Source organism: Ursus maritimus, unplaced genomic scaffold (genome assembly GCF_017311325.1).
Source record: "Ursus maritimus isolate PB19 unplaced genomic scaffold, ASM1731132v1 scaffold_21, whole genome shotgun sequence".
NCBI classification, from domain to species: Eukaryota; Metazoa; Chordata; class Mammalia; order Carnivora; family Ursidae; genus Ursus; species Ursus maritimus.
This window is the reverse complement of record NW_024424564.1, coordinates 8,244,195-8,264,959: the sequence shown is the minus strand read 5'-3', so window position 1 is coordinate 8,264,959 and position 20,765 is coordinate 8,244,195. Positions and strand designations below refer to the sequence as shown.

Sequence of the window (20,765 nt, the reverse complement as noted above, 5' to 3'; positions counted from 1 at the left end):
CAAGAGATGAAACCACCAATGCAATATTCAGAAAAAGAAAACTCATTTAGTTTCTGAACTCAGTCTTCCACAGTGACCCACATATCTTAAAAAATAATTAAAAAATAAAATATATATTCACGTATAAGTTTTGCCACAAGGAACTCTGTTTTATCCATCCCAATCAGCAAGTGCTGTGTCTCTAAATGATCTTTAAAAAAAAAATCAATTACAGACACATTGTTTTTTGGTTGTTTATTTAGAAGAAAATGCCCCAAAATAGACATAACTCTTTCCACTTGTGGAAAGAACATGCCACCATGTTGTCAATACCAGCTTGGCAGCTTCATCTTAGACCGTATCCCTGAAGTAATCCTCTTTTTTTTTTTTAAGATTTAAAAAAAATTTTTTTTAAAGTAATCTCCACACCCAAGTAGGGCTCGAACTTAGAACCCTGAGATCAGGAGTTGCACGCTCTACCAACTGAGCCAGCGAGGCGCCCCTCTCCTGAAGTAATCCTAGCAAGACTTTCTACATTTGCTATCTTTGGAAGGTATTTTTCCAACATCTCTTTCTGTTTTGTAATCTCATTGAACGCAGTAGCAGCGCTAATGTCACTTATATTTACGTCTCTAAGTATTGGATCCAAGAGATTAGCAGTCGTATAACTCTTCAGGGCACAGTAATTAATGACATAATACTGTGCAAATGCTTCTTCTTTTCTTTTTAAAGCTTGCAATTACACAGTTTTAAGAAATCATCTTGTGGGAATGACCTAAGTAGCCTAACCATATACTTTTTTCTTCATCCAACAAATGGATATTAAGCAACTACTGTATACCATTGTCCTCAATTTTGAAGAAAACGCAAAGCATGTAGGTATCTCATCTCATGGAGCTTAAAAAACTGGTAAACAAAGATAAAAAATGTTCAAAAATTATCAGGACAAGAGAAAATGGATAATGCCGTAAGCAAGGCATTAATGACACGTGTTCACGTTCCAGGAATGAGTCAGCCTGCATCTGACTGAGGGAGGCAGGGGTTACTTCATGAAAAGAGCTGGTGTCAAAACCAGACTTTGAAGGTTAAAGAAGATTTTATGCAGTTGAAAGTGGGAGAAAGAAATTCTAGGGAAAAGCAAAGGTGAGAAAATGTCCTGTTGGTGGAATAGGAAGTTCACCTCCTTGGCGACACGTATATGAGGAAAATGGCACACAGACAGCTCAACAGTCCTATCTGTGTGACCTGGAAATTTATAATTTATTCAGTCACTAATGAGGAGCCCCTGGCAGTTTATAAACAGAGGAATGACCTGATAGAGAAATGACCTGAGAGAATAATCTGAAAGTGGCCAAGGAACACAAATGTAACAAGATTGGGGGAAGTACGAGGTGTGTGTGAGCACGTAAGGCGAAAGTAGGCAGGGTAATCATAGAGCTTGCCCTCCCCAAATACGGCACTCTGGGAGGTGCAGGAGGCTGTGATTGGTAGTCATATTGGAACACAGGCACACACTGGGACTGTCTTGAAAAAAACATGACATACGATCATCTTAATTATGGGGCCCTAGTATAGCATGTTAAGAGGCAATAGCTTTATACTAGATAAAGCACTTTATTTAAAAATGGTTTGAAAGTGAACCTCTTTAGAAATAAAATCAGATTTTTTTTGGTAACACCTCCCATCTCAAAGCCATAAACTCGGAAAAAATCCACCAAGGACTTAGGCAGGGCTATAGCTGAACCATGAATTGTCTGCTCACTGTCACACAGAAAACCCAGGTTCTTTCTATTCTGTAAGCATTTTGAGGACGAGGAATGTTTTCTTTATGTCTGAACTTCCTCCAGGTCCAAGCACAGCGGCTTACATATAAAAATTATTCGATTTTTGTCATATTGTATTAAGCAAGAGACCAAAGGCAGAATATGGCAAAATTTGAATTGAAGGGCATTCAGGTCTCCTCTAGGGGCCAGTGGCGATTAGAATGGAGTCGATACAAGGTACTATGAAGGTAAAAAGGACAGATACGGAGGGAGGGCAAGACATGATGGATCCAAGGGCTATTGTGTTATCCAACACAGCAGCCTTACCCACATTTTGCTGTATAAATTCAAATTCGTTAAGGTGAAATAAAGCCAAATATGCAGTTCCTCAAATGCATTAGCCATACTTCAAGTATTCAAGTAGCTCCATGTGGCTAGTGGTTACCATACTGGACGGCACAAATGCAGAACATCTCCATCATCACAGAAAGTTCTATTGGACAGCTAATCCCGAACCAGGAGAATCCTAGCACCTTCAACAACAGGGAAAGAAATCAGAGGGGTAGGTCTAAGAGGCAAAGCAACATCTAAGCTTTTCATGGATGTCAAAAGCTAAGGAGAGGGAAAGGAGAAGGAGGCTGGGGACCCTTGAAGACCTCAGACGAAGCAGGCTCGAGAGAGTCTGATTGCAAATGAGTTCACCAATGTGAACACCTCCTTCAGGCTGTTAAGTGAATTTGATGAAGAAGGAGAGAAATGGGACAAGAACTTGGGGGCCAACAAGGATAAGACTTCTTAGATTGATTCCTATTTCTTTAAGTACAGATCTGTGTCCTATAATTTTTCAAACCCTCCACCAACCATGGCCTATATCTGAACCTTGATAAAAGTGGAGTCACTAACTGGTATTACGGATAAAAAGTGTCCACAGGCATCCGGCCTGGCTGATACAGTCCGCATTTTTCCACAAGGTCAAAGACGGCAATACTCTAGGATTGTCAAGATTTCCCTTTATGACTTTAAAGACTGTTTCTAGGTTAGCTTGGTTAATAATTTAGATCAAAACAATGGAACAGGCCAGCTGATGAAGATCAGAAGCGGAAATGCAAAAGGGCTATCTTTTTAAAACAATCAGAAAGGAGCGTGAGGGGCGACATTTTGACACTTTGGCTTCGTGTCTGGGAGTTTATGTGCATTTGCGTTTTGTGTCGAAGGGTTCCCCATTATCGCAATATTTAATATACATGAAGCCCCTGAAATGTTGACTAACAACATGTGTACTGCTCTTTTATGGATTCAGTGTGTAAAGGTGTAATGTAAGGCTGCCTGTTTTGTAAGTGATAGAGAAAAATCAGAGTGGCACAGCCAAATTATTACAGGGTCAAAAAAATATTCTTGCAGGGGCGCCTGGGTGGCACAGCGGTTAAGCGTCTGCCTTCGGCTCAGGGCGTGATCCCGGCGTTATGGGATCGAGCCCCGCATCAGGCTCCTCCGCTATGAGCCTGCTTCTTCCTCTCCCACTCCCCCTGCTTGTGTTCCCTCTCTCGCTGGCTGTCTCTATCTCTGTCGAATAAATAAATAAAATCTTTTAAAAAAAAATATTCTTGCAGCATTTTATTCTAACAGAAACTGGAAAATAAACTTTTTTTCACTTCATAACACACATGAAACCTGAATATTATTTGAAGTTGATAACAGAAGCTGGTGTTTCTAAATATGTCATTGAATCCAACACTTTTAAGCCTTGAGCCAATGTAGGAATTACTGAATCAGATTTTTTTTTTAAGTGGTAAAGGTGGAGAACTGTAAAATCGGTCATAAAACATATGGAATACTGAGGGACGATTCAAACAATCTGACTTGCTATTGTATGTATACACAGTCATTTTTTTGAATTAGTACATACCATTGGAAACTGCATCAACCCATAAAAATAACTCATATGCCTATTATGTTTTTCCATTTTAAGCTTGTAATAGCAATAACGACCTTAGCAAAAGACATTTCCTTGGAATTAATGGCTGGCTGGGAGGCAGAGCCAAGGGCCACTGGTTCCTCCCAGCTGGTCATTAATCCTCAGGAAATGCCTGCACCTCCATCATTATTGCTAAAGCACCATTACAGAAAATTCTCACAGTTCTAATATATGGAAATTTGAGGCTATTTTGCAAGCCCACAGTATTCCTGTTAGCTAATAGGCCACCACTGAGCACAGCGGACATAATTACCAAAATGACAGAAGGGAAAATATTGTTCTCCTAGGTCTGTAAGATTATAGGAAATGGGGACTAGCCTTATGGGAAGAAGTATATTTGAAGCTAGAAGACATTAATTTAAAGAGATATTTGGAATCACGTACATAAAAGTTAATAAAAGACAGAGCATCCATTCCAGTTACTTGGTTAAAAAATATTTTTTAGAAAAGTTACAAATTAAGGTTATATGGACCTTTATTTCCTCCCGAGCTGATCAAAGAGAATGAGGTCAGGAAGCCTATTTATGAACACAAATTATTGTATTTGACTAGTGAAGTTTAGGGAAATGCATACAATTGAGAATAGGATTTCTTTCTTTTTAAGTTTTACTTAAAAATTATGTACATACCATTAAATATCATATAGTAAACATTTGTTTTAGACTTTATTACCCCGGCAGCTTTTTTTTTAAGTTCAGGGTTTTGTTTTTGTTTTTCTTTATCTTGGCTCGAGGCTTAGCACATGCCAACAACCATCAAATAACTGAGGATAAAATGATAAATACAGTGCTGGCGTCCTGTGGTATAGTCTTCAATTCTCAAAAACAAAACAAAACAAACAAAAAAGAAACCCCCCACAGATTTACTGGCTTCCAGGCTAAGACGAAAATTAGGTGTTTTTAGGTCTATTCATTCCCTCCTTTAAATAAACAGGGCCCAACAAACGGTTTCAAAGTAGGGAATTAATCCAAAAATCACACCCAAAACAGTCTATAAATCTTTACAATGTGTTATTATAACGAACTACAAACGTTGGCTACGATGCTTTCCATGTAACGAAATTCACTGCAGGTTCTCACTGTGTGCTACAAATACCTGGTTCTAAAAATGATTTGGGAGCTAAAGAGACCCTCTACGGGGTAACTTGTGCCCCCACCCAAAAGTGTTGAAGTCCTCACCCCTGTGCCTCTCTGAACGTGACGTTATTTGGAGACAGGGTCTTTGCAGACGTAATTGGGTGAAGGGGAGGTCTTTGGGTAGGCCCTCATCCAGTACGACTAGAGAAGAGGAGACGTATAGACACACGGCAGGAAGAATGTCATGTGACGACAGAGGGAGAGATTGGAATGATGCAGGCTAAGAACCATCCAGAGCTACCAGTGACCCCAGGAGCCAAGGAAAAGGCGTGGAACAGATTCTCCTCGAGCCTTCGGAGAGAGCACGTCCCTGCCAACACCTTGATTTCAGACTTTTGGTTCCCAGAACTGTTAGAGAATAAATTTCTGTCGTGCTAAGGCACCCGAGTTCGTGGCGCTTTGTGACAGCAGCCCCAGGAAGCCATGACAGGCTCTGAAGGAAGAGGTTCATCAGAAGAACTGTCAACATTACAAATGGAAAATCAAGAAAGACTGGTAGGGTGACAGGAAGTTGCTCCCTGTAGTGGAAAAGCAGTGGACGAGAAGTCAGGAAACCTGGTTCTTGTCCTAGCTGATGAGGTGGTGTGACCTCGAACTGGACACTTAATTGTTCTCAACTTGCATTTTGTCACCTGCAAAATAGGAGAGAATTCAACTGCAGAATCTCTCCACCAAGTCTAGGGTGACTGCGGGGTACGTCAAGTACCAAATAGACCAACGTTTTCATACCTACAAAAAAAATCACAATTTTGGCAGAGTTTGGACGAGGCCTCAGTGACAGACACCAGGACACAGGAAGCAGAAATGTAGGCTTTCCTTTGCCACGTCCATGGCCACACCTTTTCTAGAAGTCTGACCACAGTTACTTGGATCAAGTAAGACCCAAGGGTGTTTGCTATGGAAGTCAGAGCAGCCTGTCCTGACATTCTTTTAGGATTTTTTTCTGAACTTTCAAGATTCTCAAAATGTCTCCAGCTGACTTATAAGTAAGCTTTGGTTTAAATAATTGTTACCACCAAAAATAAAGAGTGTTACTTGTAAATCATGAAGTTGTAAAGGGCCAGTAGGAAAAGTCTGAGTCCAAAGAGGAAAAGAAGTGCTTTATATGCCGCAGCATAGTTGGGATTTAGGATTCGAAAGAACGGTGGTAACAAATGTGCTAAACTTGCTCTCCAGAAGGATCCATAGTGATCAGATTTACAGCTTGTTGCTCACTGGTTATTACGTCCAAACATCATCATCCTCACCATCATCATCATAAATGTGGTCATCTCATCAAACACTCCGATTCCAGGAGTGACAAGTAGAATGCGACAGGCTTTTGTCATTATCAAATGTTAATATTCACAGTTGGAACTACTTGTAAATCCAGTGTTTCTCAAACTGGAGGACAAGACTGAGATACTTAGCTGGTGAGGCAGCTTGGCTACGTGCCAGTGTTTACACCTCAGCACAACTTTGCTCTGTGTGTGTGTGTGTGTGTGTTTGCATGTGTGTGTATGACAGTTGCAATTTTTTTAAAAAATTTTAATTTAATTTTTTTTAATTTTTTTATTTTAATTTTTTAATTAAAATTTTAAATTAAATTAAATTAAATTAATTTAATTTAACCTAATGGTATTGCAGCATTCTCAAATGGGGATATTCCTACAGGTCTCGAGATAACAGGATTCTACTGCAGTTCATTCTAGAGACTGGGCCAGATAGCCAAAGTGCAATTAACAGGACATTTCCCCAAAGAGTATCTGTTCTCATGGACATTCAAAATCTGTGTGAGATGGATTTCTAGAGGGAGCAAAGTATTTATCCACAACTTCAGGACTCTGGAGACATGTTTCAATATATCCCAAGAGGGCAAACAGGTACTCAAATCAGCCTGTTGTTGTATGTGGCCTCAGGAAAAGCAGGTGTGTTACCCTACGAGGCCAACTCTTTGCTTCCTGGCCTCTGAAATTGGCAGAACTCTTAACATAGTACAAAAGCATAAGTTACTCCAGGCAAATAGCTAGCTGTGTGCCAAGCCCACCTATGATTTTGGCTGGGTCAGCCAGCCCTTTCTAATGAGGGAATGTGAAAGAGTAACTACACAGCCACAGACAGGAACCAGGGGCCAGATTTCCACTCTCCACCTTCCTACAGCCACAGAAAGTTTTTGCATGCTTAGAAGAGAAGACACTTAATGTCTGTCATCACAGGATGTGTCGAAAACTCTCAAGCAACCTACAGTCTTAGAAGAGAATACCTCTGGAGGTCATACGTGAATTTACACAGGTGGTAAAACTGTATAGAACCACACACACACACACACACACACACACACACACACACACGAGTACCATAAACATAGGCATATGAGAATATGATGGGCGGATTGTGTTCATGCAATATCCTAGTTGAGATTCTGTACAAAATACCACGACTGAGGGGAAATTGGGCAAAGTGTACAAGGGATTGTTCCATATAATTTCTTACTACTGCAAAGGAATTTACAGTTATAAGAATTAAAAAGAAAGATAAGGTTATATTTGCTGGAATTTGGAGTAGAGGAGAAAGGGAGAAAGTAAGGGAGTCTAATTTTTCTCTCTACCAGGAAGAGGGCAAGAAAGAAACTTTTTTATTTAAAAAAATACAAATGTGTAAGGTTATCAAAAGGTTCCGTTCCAGTTTGATGTTTTTCCTATCTAGGAATTTGGAAACAATGTGGAGGGCCTTCCTTCTGATCTTTTTTTAGGGGAGAAGAAGAGAGGTCAATAAAATCCAAACAACGTTGGGAAAACACAAAGTATCTCTAAATACGTACTCCCATCAGCTATTTTTCATACTGAATACTTTCAAATGTCACAATATTACACATAGTTTACCAATTTTGCATGAAGTTAAAAGTCATTAATCCCGTAAGAGATTTTATTATGATTCATGAGCATGGGAAGCGTCGCTGTAAACCAGTAGGATCATCTTTTGTAGATGAACTGGAGTCTGGAACTGCATTCCCTCACATCTGCCTCAGCTTTCCCTATGGATTTTAATTGGGGAACTAATGCTATGGTGGTGTTCTCAAATTTGGATATTCCTATTTGAGGTCCAGAGAGAGACAGGAAAAGCAACTAAATTTATTGAGCACTCACTATATGCCAAGCACTGTGTATTGAGCTGCCTAGACCAGGAAGGGTGGGACCCGTGTGTGGTGAGGGTACAGGCTCATGCCCCAGACATGACATCACACTACCACTCTGCCCACTCAGAATCACTGACTTAGGAGGCCAAAAACGATTACATGATTCAGTGGCTAAGGTCACAGACAGCCATGGAGGAAAGGGCCCCAGGAAAGCAGCATCTCCAAATCCCAAATGGACAGCTGGATCATTGTGGCTAGTTTTACTGGAATATAGAAACATGTAACAACATCAATAGGGATGTTTCACCAAAATCCACTCTCTGCTACCCAAACTTGAGTTCTTTCAGCCCCGTAATTAAACATAAATCCAAGCTGAATTGAGGCAACACAACAACAAATTAATATGGTACAAATATGGGGGAAAGCTGCTCCTATAAATGGTAACTGTATATTCGAGAGATTTTTTTTAAGAAGACAACACGTGTAAATATTCATTTAAATATGACTACGTCCACTCTACTTTCTTTTCCCCCAATTTGAACACTCTTAGATGGTCCTCAGGGCTCGGGCTCTCAGAGCTAAAGCGCTTAGCCTTCCTACTGGTTTCCTCCAACACCACACCCTCAGCTCCGCACGAGTCAGTCTACCAGACCGACCTCCCCCCTTCGATTGTATTTCTGCAGAAATGGATTGTCCTCTACTGCCTGGGATCACTGCGACCTCCAAAGTCACTTCCACTGTAAGCGATCCCCCGTGTCCCAAAGTTCCCTTCTCATTCCGATATGTTTTGAGCATGCCATTTTTCTGTTTGGAACTTGGCACTGACTATCTTAGGAGACACGGATCTATACTCCTCTCCTTTAATATCCATCACTTGAGACAACTTTCCTGCTTATCCACTTCTCCTGGGCCACTTCATCCCTTTATTCACACTTTGATCATCTGGCCCCCTCTTAACCTCACCCAACAGTGCACACTGACTCTCTCTGCACACAAGTATAATCGTATACTGTTGGAACTGTTTTAATATATGTCATTGTACATCCGAAAGTTATCCATTTTAGCCTTCGAACCAAAAGAGCAGATGAAAATGGAAATAGAAAAAGCGCAAATGCCTCCTAATTGCTAAGTAGGACAAGGGTGAGGCTGAAGACGATGACCTAAGTTTTAAAAGTTATATAAACAACAGGCAATTTCATTCACCCTATTATAAAATATTAAACTTTAATTGCTGATTATATGTACCGCTATCACCTTATGACCATGGTGCTTCGTGACTCATAAATTACCTCCTTATGTTATCCTAACTGCAACCCAGAAAGGAAGCCTCGAGAAATACGATACCTGTCATCCCCATCTTACATATGAGCAAACAGGCTCAAGGCTGTTAAGTGACTTTTCCAAGCACATATAGTTACAAATTCATTAACTCAGAAAGCAAGCCAGAAAGACCTTCCATTGCAAACCTAGCATTCCACCTAGGATACCATCTGAAGTCTCATTTAGGACCAAGATTCACAGGTTAGAAAAACAGGACAAAGTCAGAAATATCTGGGAATGTTACCGTGGAAAAGAAAAAGCTGACTTCATAAATTCTCACAGGTTTTAACACTAATGATGCAAGATACTATATTCTGAGCATTTACTAGGAGCTGGCCACTTTAGCTAAGACTGCAAGGGAGGGAGTAGGAGCTGTGTTTTACAAAAGAAGGCACTGAGGCTCAGAAGGGCAGCGATGGCTTAAGGCTGGTAAGGGCTAAGGCCCGGACTCAAACCCAGATCTGTGTGGACACTCTACACTGCCCCAAGTAAGACGAATTATTTTGAAGAAGAACACACCAGATGTTCTCTGTCACCACGAAGAACCGCACAAGAGGAAATGGACTGAAAATCGTACAAGGAGAAATTGAGGTTGAGTATAAGACCCTTCCGTGACAGGCTGGGTATTTAAATTTGCACACCATGACCAAGGGTACTCATGACATCTTTCTGGACAGCTTTTCCTCACATGTAAAGATTTTCTACCAAAGATAGTTTTGAGATTGAAAGTAAATCAATAGAAACATTTTCTCAGGCTCACAAATTTTATAGGAAGATAAAACCTCAAAAGGAGACATCTACATTTTCAGGCAAATTTTAAAAGCTGTGCTTGCCTTAAGCATATAAGATGTCGGCTTCTCAAATGGGGAGCACTAAATTTTTATTGGAACATAATTACTTAAAAGAATAGGAAATAGCAATGATGAATACATACCACATTATAACAATCCTGGGCAGAAAATGCTTTTTTTAGAAAAAAAATTCAGTTGCAAGGGAATTCTTCATGCTGTGACCATGTATGGCCAAACCCTCTCAAACTATACAAGCTAGGTACACTGGACCTTCTATTAATCCCATAATGTACATAACGAACATAAAAGCTCACTCACTGCATCATAGCAGGAAACACGTGGTACTTACTTACTGTAGGGCATGAATTAGTTTTCTGTGAATACTTACGAACCCTTAAGAGGTTCCAACAATGCAAGTTAGATAATAGAGCAGTTTTGTTCCCATAGGTGTTAACAACTGAAAAGAGTCCCAGTTGATATCCACTGAGATCAGTGATTTAACAGCGAAGCAGATTAAGACTATGTATTAGACTAAGTCACCGTTCTATTGTTTAGAAAATTACAGACTTTCAATGGTTTTTGTGTAGCTTATCAATTGCCTGAACAGGATGTAAAGCAGACACATAAAATCCTAAGCCCGACTGATTCATGGATAAACTTTAGTGTCCACAAAAAAGTAGGGTACCCTTGGAAGAAGAGCATTCCTAGTAAAAAAAAACAAAAACAAAAACCCGCAAGATCTACCAGTCCCTTGGTTTGATAGCCTGGAAACGGCATGCTGTACACCGCAAACCTGAACAGAACGTCATTAAACTCTACCCCATTGCTATTCAAGGAATTCAAAGGGGGTGAAATAGGGGTGGGAATGAGTTCACTTTCACCCAACCCATACAGGAATTATAGAGTCCAAAGACAAGGAAGGGAAACAAAGAATGTAAAATCAAACTTTGCTTACTCTTAAACAAGAAATTTAAAATTTACTAAGAGCACAGGAGAACGAAATGTTATAGGATGTACGGTATCAGCACACATCGCCTTCCCGTTCTTTCTGATAAACTCATAAGGTGTGCACCCCGCCTCGGTGCTACTCAGGGACTGTGGGCCTCAGGAGAACAGGCTGGGGGGCGGAGGGAGCACAGAGATGGCCACGTGCATCCGTCCACCTCCAACTTCATCCATTTCCATTAGGGAATGTAGAGAATATTAAAGTTGGGCCATCTGAGAGAATAAGGGCAGGAAAGAAAATGTAGAGACGGAGATCCTGTGACAGGGAAATGACCCTCTACGATCAGCTTCGGACACGCACTGAAGTCGTCTTCGACCTCAGAATCATTTGGAACAGTGAATGATAAAAGACTGCAAAACAAATTCTACTTTATAGGACACTATCAGCTATCATCTTATGATTCTCTGTTCTTAAACACAGGGTAATTCCCTCACCTCCCTGGGCTTTGGTGGTTCCCGTAATAGGGTGCTCCCTCAAGACTGAAAATATTTGGGTTGTCTGGAAACTTGGCAGGCCTGCACTTCCTTTATTGGTAATGTTAATGCTTAAACTTCTAAGTTATGAGTTAAGACATTGCTACCTTTGTTATTCTGACTGTGGACTCCTTACCCCTTTGGTGGTATAAAACCTAGGGTATTAGCTCCCTCCCCCACCAATGAATCCTTAGTTGTAAGCCCCCCAGCTTTATGTGGGGAGTTTCAAAATGCCCCTTCAAAGTCCCCTGAAAGAAGTGCTTCAAAATGCCCCTGAAAGAAGTCAAAGAAACAAAGAGTTATTAACTGATTTTCCTTTTTTGTTTATTTTCATGTGAACACTAAAAATTAGGAGCAAAGGACATGGGAAACAGGCAACTAAAATAAGTTTTTGTAGGGAAAATAAATGAGAAACTACCTGAGAAAAGTATTCTGTGAGCTTCTGCCAACAAAGCTTTCTTCTGTTTTTCTGATGATCCAAAGTTGTGACAAAAATTCTTTGAAGGTACAGCGCTAGAGTCTATTTTGGAAAGCAGAACGCTATTTCCAGGAGTGAGGGAATGGAAAGATGAATATAGGGCAAGGCATTCAAAGTCTGTATCGGGCCTGGGTGATAGTGGTTCCCAGCTTACTTCTTCAGTGGAAAGGCACAAGCTGGAATTTGAAATTATTACAAACACTGCCTTGATGCCTATGGTGTGTACTTTTAACCCCTTTGGAGCCTCTTTGAAAATACAAATCTTCAGATTAAAAAAAAAAAAAAGACAGGGGCGCCTGGGTGGCACAGCGGTTGAGCGTCTGCCTTCGGCTCAGGGCGTGATCCCGGCGTTCTGGGATCGAGCCCCACATCAGGCTCCTCCGCTATGAGCCTGCTTCGTCCTCTCCCACTCCCCCTGCTTGTGTTCCCTCTCTCACTGGCTGTCTCTATCTCTGTCAAATAAATAAATTAAATCTTTAAAAAAAAAAAAAAGACAAAGCATGCGATTCAAATGCACATTCATACTGGAAAACAAACGTTCAAAGACCCTGCTTTATACACAGTAAAGAAATACTGTTATTCTATTCAGCCAACATTTATTAAGTCCTGCTAGGGGCCCGACACTGTGCTAACATCAACAACCGTGATCTGCTGACTGCATGCCACACAGTGAATAAAGATTTTTGGTGGCTTCTCATTGAATTCATACAAAATAATCCTATGAAATGAACACTAAAACTTCTTGTTTTACACACAAGAAGATCAGAGCTGGTGACAACAAGCAACTTGCCTTGCTAAGCTGTTAACTGAACGCAGGCAGTCTGAGCTCCTAAAAATTGGCTGAATATCCACCTAGGTCCTAGGTGCTAAGGGTAAAAGGATAAATATGATATGCTTTGCACTTTCAAGAGCTCATTTTTAAATACAAAGGGTAGCACTACTCAGAAATATTAAGGTATACAATTAATCGCTTAAAGTCATCTGATAAACAAATTATCAGCACGAACAAGGAGAAAAAAATTAGAGCAACGTATGTTGAGGCAGTGGCCCGACAGAATTATCCTGATCTTTCTAATTCCCTTTCAAACCCTCCTTCTTGGAGCCAGTATCTGGCAATTTAATACCTATCTGTTTAAACCTATACTAACCAGATAAAATTTGACTCACTATTTTGATAGATCAAATATGTTTACATTTGCTATTAGCCTGGATGTTCACTGTGGTGATAACGAGAGAATGTAAACTCAGGCCCACTTGTACAATTAATTCCTAGATTATATGTATAGCTATATACAAATAATGACACTGAGTGTCCTTAGGATTTGGAAAGCAACACAATCATTTCTATGGAAGGACTGTTAAATTCCGGGAGCTCAAAATACTTGAAAACCGGAATTTAATTTAGCTTCACGGGCTCCAAAGCACGGAGGGATAATCGACGGGGCTGTCAAAAGGTTTTCCTTTTGGTTCCCCAGACTGTAAGTGCCCCCAAAGCAACCCCCATCTATACTGTTGGCCTCCATAACCCCAGGACCTAGCACAGGGCTTGATCCATAGTCCCTAACCATAGTACGTCAGAAGACTTTAGTAAAATGTTCAGATAAATGGATAAGTGCAAAATCAAATGGTCTCGCCATTGTAGCCTTAGGGTTTACGTGGTCCAGCCAAACAAGACAGAAGTAAACAAACAAGTAAGTGAACTAAAACAGTGTCCAAAACAGTCAGGTTAAGCGTCCGACTCTTGATTTGGGCTCAGGTCATGATCTCAGGGTCATGAGATTGAGCCCTGCGCTGGGCTCGGTGCTGTATGGAGCCCGCTTAAGGTTTTCTCTCTCTCCCTCTCCCTTCTCCCCCACCCCCTCTAAGAACAAAAACAGAAACAGGTGTCCAAGCATTTTTTTTTTGCAAGTCTGTGCTGTCCGTCTTACATGCTTAGCCTTCTGCAGGATATTTCGTTCAAAGAGACGCTCAAAGTGCATTTCCTGGGTGAGTGCGTTGAAACCACAGCACAAAGTAATGACAAGGCCTCCCTTGGTCCTACAGCCGGGATTAGCTCTATGAGCTTTTCACACTCAAACAGGACTCTTTGAGCATCATAAGGCAATCTCCCCCCACCTGAATTTAAACAACTATCATTCCACAACCTGAGTCTCATGTAAGAGTAGATTTAATGCCATTCTTCTGAATGTGAACAGGGTGCAAAAGCCTGTTAAACCAAGTCTGATTTGCAGCCACTCGTCAATGCTGAGGAAATATGAAAAAAGAGGCCTCTGCTTCCCATAGCATCCTAAAAAAGACACCATACTTCTAAAATCACATTTATTATAAGAATGAATAAAGAATGAGTGAAAAACTAATTTTGGGGTCGTGGCTACATTAGATTACCCCTGAGGATAGAGTCTGTGTAGCCTGGGTCTATCAAATCGACAGACAATCTGAAAACTTTATGTCTGTCATTACTCCCCGCCTCTTTCCCCACCAAGTCTTTTACCAGAGTTGACCCCCTGTTTCTGGCCCTGCCCCCCATCTGGCGGAGGTGCTAATGAGTAGTGAAATGGCCAAAGGGCAGGCAGCAGGGGGAGCTGGGAAAACAAAGCAAAGAAGGAGACAGGAGGCTGGGTCACCTACAAGCTCAGTAATCAGTCCCGGCTAACAGAGCCGGCTGCAGCAATGGAGTTTCTTGTGTTTTCCAGCCCTCGGTGCTTGAGAGCCATTAGCTACAGATAGAATGTTCCTGTCAGGTACTTCACCAGGAGAAAAAGCATGGGTAAACTGAGCAACCTGCCTATTATCTCCCGCTCATCAACACACAGAAGTCCTGATTTCAGTCCATAGTAGAGACAGTAGGCTCGATGAAACGCCATTAAATTGAACTTTGGCCAAAAACGGTTAAATATTTGTGTCAAATATTGAAGAGTTTAGAATAAGGAATTCCTGGACTTAAAAAAAAAAACTTAAAATAAATGCAGATACCACCTTTAAAAACAGAACACAAATGTTTTCTTGAAATATGGAACAGTTTGACCTATGTTGCCTAGTAAAAACTATATACATACACACACATACATAGAGAGAGAGCATGTTAATTGTATTTATATACATCGTGAGAATTTCCAATATTTTAGAAATACATACTGCCATCCATAAATACTCAGTTGTGGGTAAGCATATGTAAATATGCGTCTGGTGGTATGGATAAAGTCTTAAGTACCTTTCCAGTCGTATAATTTCATATTCTTTGAATTCCATAACACCTGACATTTAATTAGAGTGAATGGAGGTAACTGTCTTAGACAAGATTTTATTGAGCTGATTATTTTGTGTGGAGAAATAGGACATTTATCAGAACTACCTCCTATCTATAATTTGTCACTCAATCCAGTGGGACAAAAATATGTTCTTCTTTGATTATAGACCCCATGGTGTTTGCGGAACTGTGACAACGTCACCTGAGTGGCAGACCCGGGGGTCAACAGCTGTACGGTCCTGAACAGACAGGATTTGGTAAAGTTGGCCATGCCAAACTGAGCCGGACGGCAAAATAGGGCAGGTTATCGACCTCTTTTTTAAAGACTTCGTTTAACAGACTAATTAAGAATAGCATTTCAATATTTAAACAAATAAAAAAGGAGATTAATCTTGAATCAAAATATGAATGATCAAATCTAATTCTTGCCTTCAGAGTATGATTTATTTCTTAGTACTTTCATATTTAATTTTGCATTTTTAAAGAGTTATTTTAGTAAATTTTGTAGTAAGCTATTCAAAGAGAAAATAAAGTGAAATCACTTTTTCCCCACAGAGTTCTATTAGAGTTTACAAAGCACTCCATTTTTATCAGAAAATACGGCAAAGGAGATGGTTTCAGAAAACACAGCTTACCAATTTTCAACACATTATATGCATCAGAAGACTCCTATGTAAGTTACTGAACATATAGCAAAGAACCATGTGCTTTTGGGGGAATATCTCCACTTTTTAACGCATGTTATTACTACAAATTTCTAAGGGAAAATGGTTTTCCCTCCGCACACTCCATTAGCAGCTCTTGATGTTATATCAAAGTCACTTCCTCCCCTCCGACTCCCATAAAAAGTTACAATTATCTGCAATATGCATTATTGGATATTTCTTTCTAAACATCAAAGTTATACTTCAGTTTAAAAAAGCAAGTGTTAAATTACAAATGGCTGAAAGTTAAAAAAAAAGGGGGGGGGAACAAACATCTGGAGGGGAAAAGTCATGGAAATGAAAACCTAATGTTTGAGCTTCCACATCAGATTTCCAGGTTCCTCAATACACTAATGCTTGGGATCTTTAGAAGAAATCCAAAGAGTTTTAATCAATCTAGTTTGTAATAGGTTTTAGGCTGATTTAATTTCCTGTACTTGATCTTCACATCATCGCTGAAGTTTCTAGATGTCTTCAAACTTGAAAAAACAAAAAGCCTTTGTGGCCTCTCTAGAATCCTCACATGTCTGACTAACAGCTGAAATCACATCACTTTCCTGTGCATCACAAGCTCTGAAAAGACAACTGCCTCCCCAAAAGAGATGCAATGGAAATGCATATTTTTAAATCAGTGCACTGCACACACCCCATTCCCAAATAAAGAGAATGAACAACCCCTCCCCCAAAACAGCTGGGCTTCCTTAGTGACCTTTTCAAAGTCCAGCTTTAGCAACTCGTCCTTGGTTCAATTTCTAGGTCAATCTCAGTACCTCCAGAGTGTTGGCTGGTTGATTGGTTGGTTGGTGTTTTCTCTTTACAAACCATGAATTCATATTGGGGGTATACTTCCCTTGTGTCCTGTTTCCTTTCTCATAAAGGTATTCTGAAAACAAAACACCTACAAACATCTTTGTTCCCACTGCTTTACTCTTTATTATTCTGTCCTTGCTTTTTTTCTTTCCCCTCCAGAAGCACTAGTCACTTCCCTAAGCAACATCTGGATGGAGCGTTTCATCTTCCAGGTTCGCATCTTCTTGAGACTTCGCTCCATTCTCTAAAACTTCTTCCAAATAGTTTCCATCACAAAATCTGTTCTGTGATGAGCTCGCTTCCCAGGCAAAAACTGAGAAAGGCAAATATTAAATGCCTCATCTCAACTGGCAGAAGGACTAATGGAATTCTACGGAGGTTCCAAGAAACCAGCACGTCTCTGGACGTGCATATTGAGACACACAGGAGGAAGCACACTTTTCAGACTGATGAACAACGCATGACACCAAAACTCTACAATTAGAAGAGAGGCTTAGAAACTGCTATGCACAATTTTCCCCTTAACTGAAAATAGATTCAAAATGTACTTTAGGATTATTTATAAGCAGTTCTTAAGTTTGATGATACTAAGCCTAGATACATTAAAGACATAATGATACCACCAAGGGTGCTTGGCTGGTGTGATGCCTGACGGTCACCTCCCTCCGTGCGTGTGACTACTGGTAGCTGTGAGTAAGTAGGGCTTAGGCTGTTGGTGGTAACTACATGAAAATGAAGAATTAAATGTGGTATTAATCGTATTATCTAACGTTATTTGAGTGCTCGAATGTGCTATGCCTTTTATTAAGCCCTTTGCACGCTTGATCTTATTTAATCCCCACAACAATTCTATGTATGAAAAAGGTATCTACCTAACAACTATGAAAAATGTGTTGCTCTTTCCACCTTTTTAGAGATAAGGAAACCAGATCTGCTCCAGATTCCATAATTAGTCAAGTGATGGGCCAGAATTTGAACCCAAGCCGTCTGAATCCAGATCCTGAGCTCCCAACTATAAGACCAGGAGGAAAATCTAGGTCCCACTTCTCTCTCCTTCCTTTACACCCCTCATCTCCTCCACACCAAAAAAAAATTTTTAAAGTAGAAGTCCAGACTAGCTCATTAAAGTAATAGATCCAAAATCTAATTCAAACTCAGGGGGTTTGGAGGGGGCACAAGCAGAGTAAAGGAAAGAATAAAAGTGCGCTTAATCAAAATCCAGCTAATATACTCACTGGATTAGCCAATGGTCCGTCCCTTGCTGAAGCAAGACTAATGCAAGTTTCTCCTCTACGTCTACACACGTACTTTTGGTTAGTCAACTCCTGAGTATCCTACCAACTGCCGATTCCAATCACATCGGATGAGAGGGTCACACTGCAGATATTTTTTTCCAGGCCTGTTACATGACATTGTAAGATTTATAGGACATCTTTTTAAAAGTGAAGGAACTTTAAAACAAAACAAAACAGCGCAGAAGAATAAAGGGTAGCAATTTGGCTTTTAGGCCATGTACCTAGTAAATCAAGTCAGTTCAAAAATACATTTCTAATACAAGGAAATCAGTGAACGACACTGCTGGAAAGAACTGAACTTACTATGAAGCACAAGCCCATTTCCTATGGAAAATGCAATAATTTATTTCTTTAGTTCAAGCTTTCCAGAAAAGAATGCCACTGAACCGAACGCCTGGCCGTGACTGGTTGCGGACTCTACCCAACAGAATATATACAAGCAAAGAGGAAACACACTGTCTAGAAAAAATACACAATTTCCTTTTATTTCCTCTTCTAAGTAGAACAGCTCTTCTTTGGGGACCAAGTGAGGGAGCTGTAACAGTTCACTACACAATATTTTCCATTCTCACAGCCAGTAAAAATTAGACATCACCCCAGTCAATGAGGACGACCCTGTGACTCCCAGAAAGCAAGGGCTTCCATGGTGGTTGCTTCTCGTGGGCTTCTTCTCCAGCATAAAGATCAGATGCCTGGAATCCATATCTCCCTCCAATGAGTAAGACTCCATCAAGAAAGAAAAGAAGGCACATAGGTCCTTGGCTGAAACATTGTCTATGTAAAGATGAGTGGTGGGAAATAAAGCCGTAAAGATAGGTGGGTGGGAACTGTGGGACCTTGAAAGTGCTAGAGCAGCTTGTAATTAATTCAGTGGCTAGCTGTGCCACCTTAGCAAGTTTCAGAGCAATGACGTGACTATAATCTACAGATATTACTGGTGAACATTATAGGATATCCCAACGGTAGAACAATACGAGGTAGAAAGACCAGCTAAGAGGCAAGCTATGGAAAGAATCTAAGTGTCCATGTACAGATGAATGTTTAAGGAGATGTGGTGTGTGTGTGTGTGTGTGTGTGTGTGTGTGTCACACACGCACAATATATATATAGGATGGAATACTGTTCAACCATGAGAAAGCAGGAAATTTGGCCATTGGCATGGATGGGACCTGAGGGCATTATGCTTAGTGAAATAAGTCAGACAGAGGAAGACAAATACTGTATGATCTCACTTGTAGGTGGAATCTAAAAAACCTAGACTTACAGAAACAGAGAGTGGAATGGTGGTGGCCTGGAGTGGAGGGTGGGAGAAGTGAGGAAATGTTGGTCAAAGGATACAAACTTTCAGTTATAAAGTCTAGAGATCTAGCATGCTGATTTTAGGTAACAACACTGTACTATATGCTTGAACGTTGTTTAGAGAGTAGATCTTCAATGGTCTCACCACAAAAAAAGAAATGGTAATTATGTGAGGTGACAGAGGCCTTAACAAATGTTACTGCAGTAATCATTTTGCAATACGTAAGTATCAAATCCGCGCTTTGTATTCCTTCGGTCTCCACAATGGTGTATGTCAATTTTCTCTCCATGAAGCTGGGGGACACAAGAGGGGCCACACTTGATGGAAGCTATTGTGCCCGTTAACGTTCATTGTCTTTGCTTACGATTTATTTCATTTTAGCAACATTAATCTCAAGACTTCAAAGAACTCACCATTTTCTATTATGTTCATTTTAGAAAGTTTGTACAGGTCTGTGCTCTCAAAGTTCTCATGCTTAGGAACTGGCAGACCTGTATTTACATGTAGGCCAATACCAACTTAGTCAACACTAGCTCACTAGTGTATGATGGAAACAGCACTTTTTGACTTCTGAGACTAAGCAGATTTATCCTCAATTTGCCAGAACACTCTGGGAGCCTTGAGTATACGTCAGAAGGCTGACCATCTACCCTGAGACCACCAAGCTGGAAACGCCATGTGTCTGGGTGCTCCCGTGGACACTCCCACATACACCGAGCCTTCAAGCCCATCTTGCAAAAGCTCCAGTCCCGTGAGTGAAGAAACCTCCAGACGGTAGACTCCTAGTACCAGAGTGCCCCCCAGCTGCTTGCGTCCTCTCGCTGAGGCCCCAGACATCTGGAAGCAGAGACGAGCCTTTCTGCGGTGCCCTGTCCATATTCCTGACCCCAAGAATCCAGGAGCATAATAAAATGGCTTTTTTTTTAAACATTAAGTTTTGGGGTGGTTGATTAATCACTAATAGATAACTGGAACCATATGTACAACAAGAAAGGTGATAAACCCACGGGTTGTGGAGCCCACACTTGGAACATGATACTTTAGTCTGGGTGACATATTTCAAACGATTAAAAAACAAACATACTCAGGAGAGAATAACAAGAATGTTCCTTTAGGGGAAGAAAAAAATGAAAGGATTGAAGGTATTCAGACTAGAAAAGACAACAAAGGGTATGTGTTAATTGTCTTCAAATATTTGAAGGAGTATCATGAGTAAAAGTGAGAACAATTACTCTGTATATTCCCAGGAAGAAGGCGTAGGGACGGTGAGCGGAAGATACGGGGTGGCAGATAGAAGAATTTTCTAATGTTCAGAGCTTTCCAAGAAGGAAGAGGCAGCCTTAAGAGGTAGTGAGCTCCTTAACACTAAGGAT

The 20,765-nt window shown here is 40.5% G+C and overlaps 1 long non-coding RNA gene across 1 annotated transcript in view; it reads left to right on the top strand.

Moving 5' to 3' along the window:
- Positions 1–20,317, top strand: part of LOC103656843 — a 43,361-nt gene extending 23,044 nt beyond the window's left edge. Inside the window, exon 2 of the long non-coding RNA XR_566709.2 lies at positions 19,997–20,317. This is a non-coding gene — a long non-coding RNA (uncharacterized LOC103656843). The remainder of the gene's footprint in view (positions 1–19,996) is intronic.
- The last annotated feature ends 448 nt before the right edge of the window (positions 20,318–20,765 follow it).